The sequence below is a fragment of the Cynocephalus volans genome, chromosome 8 (assembly GCF_027409185.1).
Source record: "Cynocephalus volans isolate mCynVol1 chromosome 8, mCynVol1.pri, whole genome shotgun sequence".
Taxonomy (NCBI): domain Eukaryota; kingdom Metazoa; phylum Chordata; class Mammalia; order Dermoptera; family Cynocephalidae; genus Cynocephalus; species Cynocephalus volans.
Window position 1 is genome coordinate 277,012 of NC_084467.1, and position 6,225 is coordinate 283,236.

The following is a 6,225-nucleotide window of genomic DNA, read 5'->3' on the forward strand; positions in this document are numbered from 1 at the left end:
GGCTCTGAGCTGTGGGACACACAGAGATCACTATGAGTGACCACAGGCTGCCCCTTTCTTCTGAGGTCAGTTTGTCACCCTCTGCTTCTCCTTCTCTTTTGCCCAGCCACAAAGGCCCTAGGGAAAAGCACTGTCCACCTGTGGGCACCTCCAGAGAGACCCCTCCCTCCATGCCCCCTGGAGGTCTTTCGGCCCATGTCGCCCTTCCCTCTCCATGTTCTCACACTGCTGGCCAGAAGAACCCCGGGTACCCAGAGGGGCTCTGGGAATGGAGGCTGTGTGCGTGGGGTCACGCTGACCACTAAGAGGATGCTTCCTGCCTACGCTGCCCAAGAAGGAATAACGGCGATGGTGACAATGGCCCACGATGGCTGATGTTTACACCAGGGCTCCACATGTCCAGGCCCACGTCGTGGGATGCTCATCCCAGCCAGTGTGGAAAAGGCAGCTTGGAGAGTGGGGTGACTCAGCCAGGGTCACGACCGAGATGCCCGCGGGCCCTGGGCTGTACAGGGTGCGGCTCATGGGTGGGCCTGTGGCTCTGGGTTGGGTGAGGTGGGCTTGGGCTCGGATCCCAGCGTGGGTGCCGGATTTTCAGGCAGCTGTGTGAGCGTGGGCAGCAGGGTCTCTGGGGGGGCCTGGGGAAGATTTCTGGAACCTGTGGGGCCAGCTTGTCTGGCTGGTGATGACGATCTGGTGCCAGTGGCCAGGGCCTAGACATGCTTCCTAGCCCGTGGCCAGGGGTGTGGATGCAGGTGAACCTCAGCCATCCTCTCTGGGCCAGCCCACCACCCCGCCACGTCAAGGCACCATGGCTGCCTCTCAGGGAGGAAGCGGGATGTGCGGGGTCTTCCTCCCCCTGCCCCTCCCCTGGGCTCAGGTCTCCACCCCCGGGAGCCACAGGTACACCTGGTCCTGGTGACTCATGCCACAGGGGTCCTGCCTGGAGGAGAGTGGGTAAGGGGGCAACTTTTCTTTCATCTTTGCCATGAATCTCAGAGGCTTTGGCCATGTGACCCCACGGAGCCCAGGATGCCACCCCAGAAGTGACCCGTGGCACTGCCTGGCCCGACCCTGACTCATTGGCCAGTCCCAGGCAGGCCGGGTGGAATGTCTCAGGTGATGCCACATAATCGCAGTGACCACCATGAGTCACGGTGACATCACTGTGATGTCACACGAGCTCCAAGCACCCAGCATGTGATGTCACGGCATCCTCAGGCCAGGCAACGGCCGTGGCAGGGTCTGGGGGGGACCGCAGGACTGTCTTCCCCCAGCCTGTGCACTCCACAGAACTGGTTCCCTGGCACCAGGCCCCACCCCTCTGCGATAGTGCCCCACCCCGAGCCTGTAACAGGTGAGAGGTAAGCACAGGCTGAGCTGGCCTTACCTGGCAGCTGGGGCTCAGCGGGTGCTGGGCATGGTCCTCTTGGCCGGCCGTGGTCAGGCTCTGAGGCTCCAGGCTCCCCTGCTCAGGCAGCGTTGGCTCCCTGTCCTCCTGGCCCGGCCCGGCCTGTGCTCTACTTGGCAGCTGTCCCGTGGCACCGGTCCGGCAGGTGCGCCCTCTGCTCCGTCCCAGGCAGGCAGGGCACCGGGGCATGCGTGTGCTCTTCTAGGCGTGGAGCTCACCCACCGGCTGAGGCGGGTGTGAGTTCCCGGGCGTGGGCTCCTGGCAGGTGCATTTATATCCTCCTGCTCATGCTGGCCAGGGGTGCGGCCTGGCTCAGGGATTGGCTGGCCACCTGTCCTTTCCCTGGCAGACTGCGCGGCAGAGGGCGGGGAGTCAGGCAAGGGCCAGAGCCAGGTGGGCCTGGGGTCCGTGGGGCCTCCACAGCCCGGCAGGTCTGGTAGTGGATGCTTGAAGAAGCCCCTGTCCCCCTGCGGCCCCAGGAGGCTGGAGCACCCCTCGGGAGGCAGGTCCACCCACCCTGCTCCAGGTTCCTGCCTGCACTTGAGCTTCTGGGTGGGCCTAGCCCTGCGCTGAACCCCCACTTCCACATGCACGGTCTGAGCCTCGCTTGTCACCCCACCCTGTCCTCCTGCACTCACTGATGCTGTGGGCAGCCCCCGCTCATGCCCCTTCCTCCTCGCACCCACCCATGGGCCTCACCAGCCTCATCCACACACTCACGCGTGACCCCACACATCTGCACGCCCTCACGTGCCTCACGTCCACATGCATGTGCCCCATGTCCACATACACACACAGTCTCCATGTCCACACACTCCTACACGCATGCCCATGTCCACATGCTCACATGCATCCGTGTCCACATGCTCTCACACGCGTGCTCCCCATGTCTACAGGCACAGCCCTCCAGACTTGCACTTCTGCTGCCCCGGTGCCCCCTCCCCAGCCTGCAGCCTTTGGGAGCTGGAAGAAACCCCCTGCTCTGGGGTCCACGGAGTGGGCTGAGAGTCAGGGCTGGGCAGGGGCTGGGCAGCAACCCTGAGGGGTGGGGTCAGAGGTGAAGACCAGTTAGGGACCCAGGCTGGTCACAAGGACTTGTTGCAGTGAGTGCCCACTGGAGCACCCTCTGCTACACACTGCAAGGCAAGGACCCTGGAGCCTGAGGAAGCCCCCAACCCAGCCAGGGGATCCAGGAAACTTCCTGAGAGGTAGGGAGCAGCTTTACCAGTCCTAGCAGACCACAGGGCCTGTCTGTGCAAAGGCTGGGGCTGGGGGCTGGCAAGAGCCTGGGGCTAAGGCTGGCAGGGCTGGGGTGGAGGCGGGGTGCTGCACCGGAGGGGGACAGGGCCTAGGAGAGTAGCCAGTGGCACGGACTGGCCCTTGCCCAACCCCCCTCATGCCCAAGGGCCTGGTGTGGGCCAAGATGTCCCTGCCACTCCCCACCCCACGCTGACCTGCTGCCGGCTCACCTGCTCCCTGAGGCACAGTGGACCTCAGTGCACGAACGAGCTGGACTCTTAGGGTGTGGACCCCTCTTGCTGGGCGTGAGCCCAGGACCCCGCACAATGGGGATGTGGCACTTGGTGAGGCTAGGAGTGGGGCTGTCGTGGTGGGAGCATGGCTCAGCCCAGCCCCACAGGCTGACCCCAGGCACCCACCCACCTGCAGGTGCCCACCAACCACTTCAGCAGCAGCATGGGACCCCCAGAGCCCTCTCCTCAGTGTGGCTTCTGGTGCCCAAGGCCAGGATTCACAGGGAGCCTGAGATGTGGGGGGCTGGCTGGGGGCTGGGCCCTGCAGAAGGCGAGGAGGGGGCCGAGGCTCCCCTGCCTGTTCCATGGCGGGACGATTCTCAGTGAGGGGCCCGGGGACGGGGTGGGGCCTACAGAGGGGTGGGAACTCAGACAGAGGGCTTGGGGCTCCACGAGGGGGAGCCAGGACAAGCGCATGGTGGCATGGAGGCTCCTGTTTCCCTGAGGATAGTGACTCCAGGTCACATGCCATCTCCAGGAAGTGGCCTGGGTACCTGCGGCTCTGAGAACATCCTCCCAAGCGCTCCTGGGAATGTCTGAGCTCTGAGATCACTGGAGCTCCTCTGTGGAGTCAGCGCCTGGAAGCCCAGGTGACGGGAAGACCTGAGGATCGTGCAGGGTGTGGCTGGGCCGCACTGAGCGAGGCGGGGCCGGGGCCCTCCCTTCTCCCAGCCCAGACCCGCGCTGCTGGAGGCGCTGGGGATTCAAGAGGCTCAGCCTCGGCCAGCTGTGTCGGGGACAGCAGGTGAGTAACAGGAGCCGGGAGCGAGCGAGTGGGTGTGCGCACACCAACATGCTGGCTGGGCTGAGTGTGCGAGCGTGTGAGGGCCTGGGGCTCCCTGGACAGGTCCTCACCTCCCCTCACCGTGGCTCCCAGAGGACAGGGGTTGTCCTGGGTGGGACACAGAAGTTGTCCCTGGCCCGGAGAGCCAAGGAAGTAACCCTGGCCCTGACCCACACTCCCAGGGCTGGGGGACAGAACAGACTTCAAGTCCCTGATGCTGCTGTGCCGGGGACAGGTATGGCCAGTGCGGGGAGAGGCCCTGTAGCTCACCTGGGTCCCACCTGCCCGGTGCTGGTGCTGGGCTCTGCCGTCCTGCAGGTGAGGCTTGTCTGCACACCACAGTTGGCTCTGTGGGCTCCAGGTAGGAAGTTGCCCAGGCGTGGAGGGCTGGCTGCGCAACAGGGCAGGCACAAGCTGGGCTGGGGCAGGTGGGCTCTGGGGTGGGTGTGTGCACTCGGGTCTAGCCTTTGGTCCCAAGCCAATGGGCTGGGCATCCACCCTCTGGGCAGGGACTCGGTCAGCACTGTTCCTCCTGTGCCAGGCAGTGAGAGCAAGGTCCCCAAATGCCAGCTGACTGCCCCTCCCTCAGAACCCACCACCTGTCCCCATCCCATGTGGAGTCCTATGGGATGCGGTGCCTGGGCATCCCCATGCTGCTGGCCAGGACCCCTACCCTGATCTCCCCTCCTCAGGCCCCGCTCAGTCTGGGTCTGTGCACCCACCCCAAGCACTGCTCTGGCTGACCTCTAACCTGTGACCTTGGTATGTTCTAGGCACTTCTCCCAGTGCTGCCCAGTGAGCGAGTGAGGGGTGGGCCTGGGGAGCAACGGTGGGGGGCCCAGGCTGCAGGAGGGACAGGGAGGCTGCAGTGATCCTGGTGTTCAGTTTGGGCCACAGGTAGGAGGCAACGGTGGAGGCCCAGAAGGGAGAAGGGGCCTGGGGGCGTGGCACAGAGCGAGCTGGGGAAGGAACCTGTCTGCCCAGCCTGGCAGGACTGGGGAAGATGGACTGGCCGGACCTGCTGTCAAGGTCAACACGGCTTTGCGTCTGCTTTGTTCAAGTCCAAGCCCAGCTTGGTGTCAACAGTGGAGCGGGGATCTTCCCCTCCGTGGGGTCCCTGCCTCCCTCCCCGCAGGGGCTGTGGGAGAGACTCTGCCACGGAGGGTGGCCACAAGAGCGAGATGAGCGTGGGGATTCCCGCGTGGCGGCGCTGGGGCGAGTCAGCATCCGGGCCATGGTTGCAAAGCCACGAGTGAGGGGCTCACCGAGTGGCCCCGGGCTGGACGAGGCTGGGTCCTGTTTCCCCAGGACCAGGCAACCGCATCATGGGGGTTGGGGCCTCCCCTCCCTGCCTCTGCCCTGCGGAGAGTTTCTCTCTTCACGGTCCTTGAGGGCAGTGTGGGCCCTGACACCTGCCACACCCACCTCCACCTGGGCCCCCTCTCACGAAAAGGAAAGAATGGCAGTTCCCACAGGGCCCTGCTGCTCACGGGGCTGGCACTGGGAGGAGTGGGGCAGGGAACAGAGGCTTCATTTGGCCCCGGAGACTCTGCCCCACACGAGCCTGGAGGCCTTGCTGGCTGTCCCCAAGTTCCCTTCCCACTTCCCATCAGAAACACATGGGGTCACCTGCCCCCCATGGGCCACGAGGTGGTCACTGACTCCCACCCCTGCCGCAGATGCTAGTCCAGGGACTGGCATGGAGCTGGGGGGCAGCATCCCTCCCTGCCACCACCGGCGCTGGGGCGGACCGAGGATCCCTCTGAAGTCCTTGGGCAGCTCAACTGCTCTTCACATCCTGCATTGAGGGCATGTTGCTAGGTCTCCTCCTGGGCTGTGGGGAGCCCTACACTGGGCCTGCAGGACCTTGCTCCTGACACTCCTCTGTGGCCCAGGTGCCCCATGGCTGCAAACCTCAGGCTGGGCATCCCCAGGGACGGCAGCAGTGGGTATCTAAGGACATGAACCTCCAGACCAACAGTGGGCAGAGGAGGGCACGGTCACCAATGCAGGGACAGCACCGTGAGCCCCCACGTGCTCTCTGCCCTACTCTGGGCAGACCCTTGGAGCTCAGCTCCTCCAAAGAGCCAGCCACCACGGGCTTGGGCGGGACCAGGAGGCAGAGGACCCTGCTCTCTCTGAGGGGGTTCCAGCCCCCAAAGTACCCTTTTGCAGCCTCTTCCTGGGGCCCCTGCCTGCACGACCCCCACCAGGCCTGAGCCTTTTACAGAAGAGCCCCCAGAAAGGCACCACATCTTTCCCATCTCAGGTCCTCACGGAGGGCCTCCGGGGTGTCTCATTTGCACCAGGCAGCGTGGGGCAAACCCCCACCCCCAGGGAAAACATCGTGAGGGGTGAACTGACGCTGCATTCAGGGAAGGGCCTGGCAGAGGACGGGGGTGGGGTGTCCTTCTGCCTTCCAGGTCCCGGGCCAGGCAGCAGGTGGTGGGGGTCCTGGACCTTGCTGAGCCGGGGGGTGGTCCTGTGCCCTGCCTGCC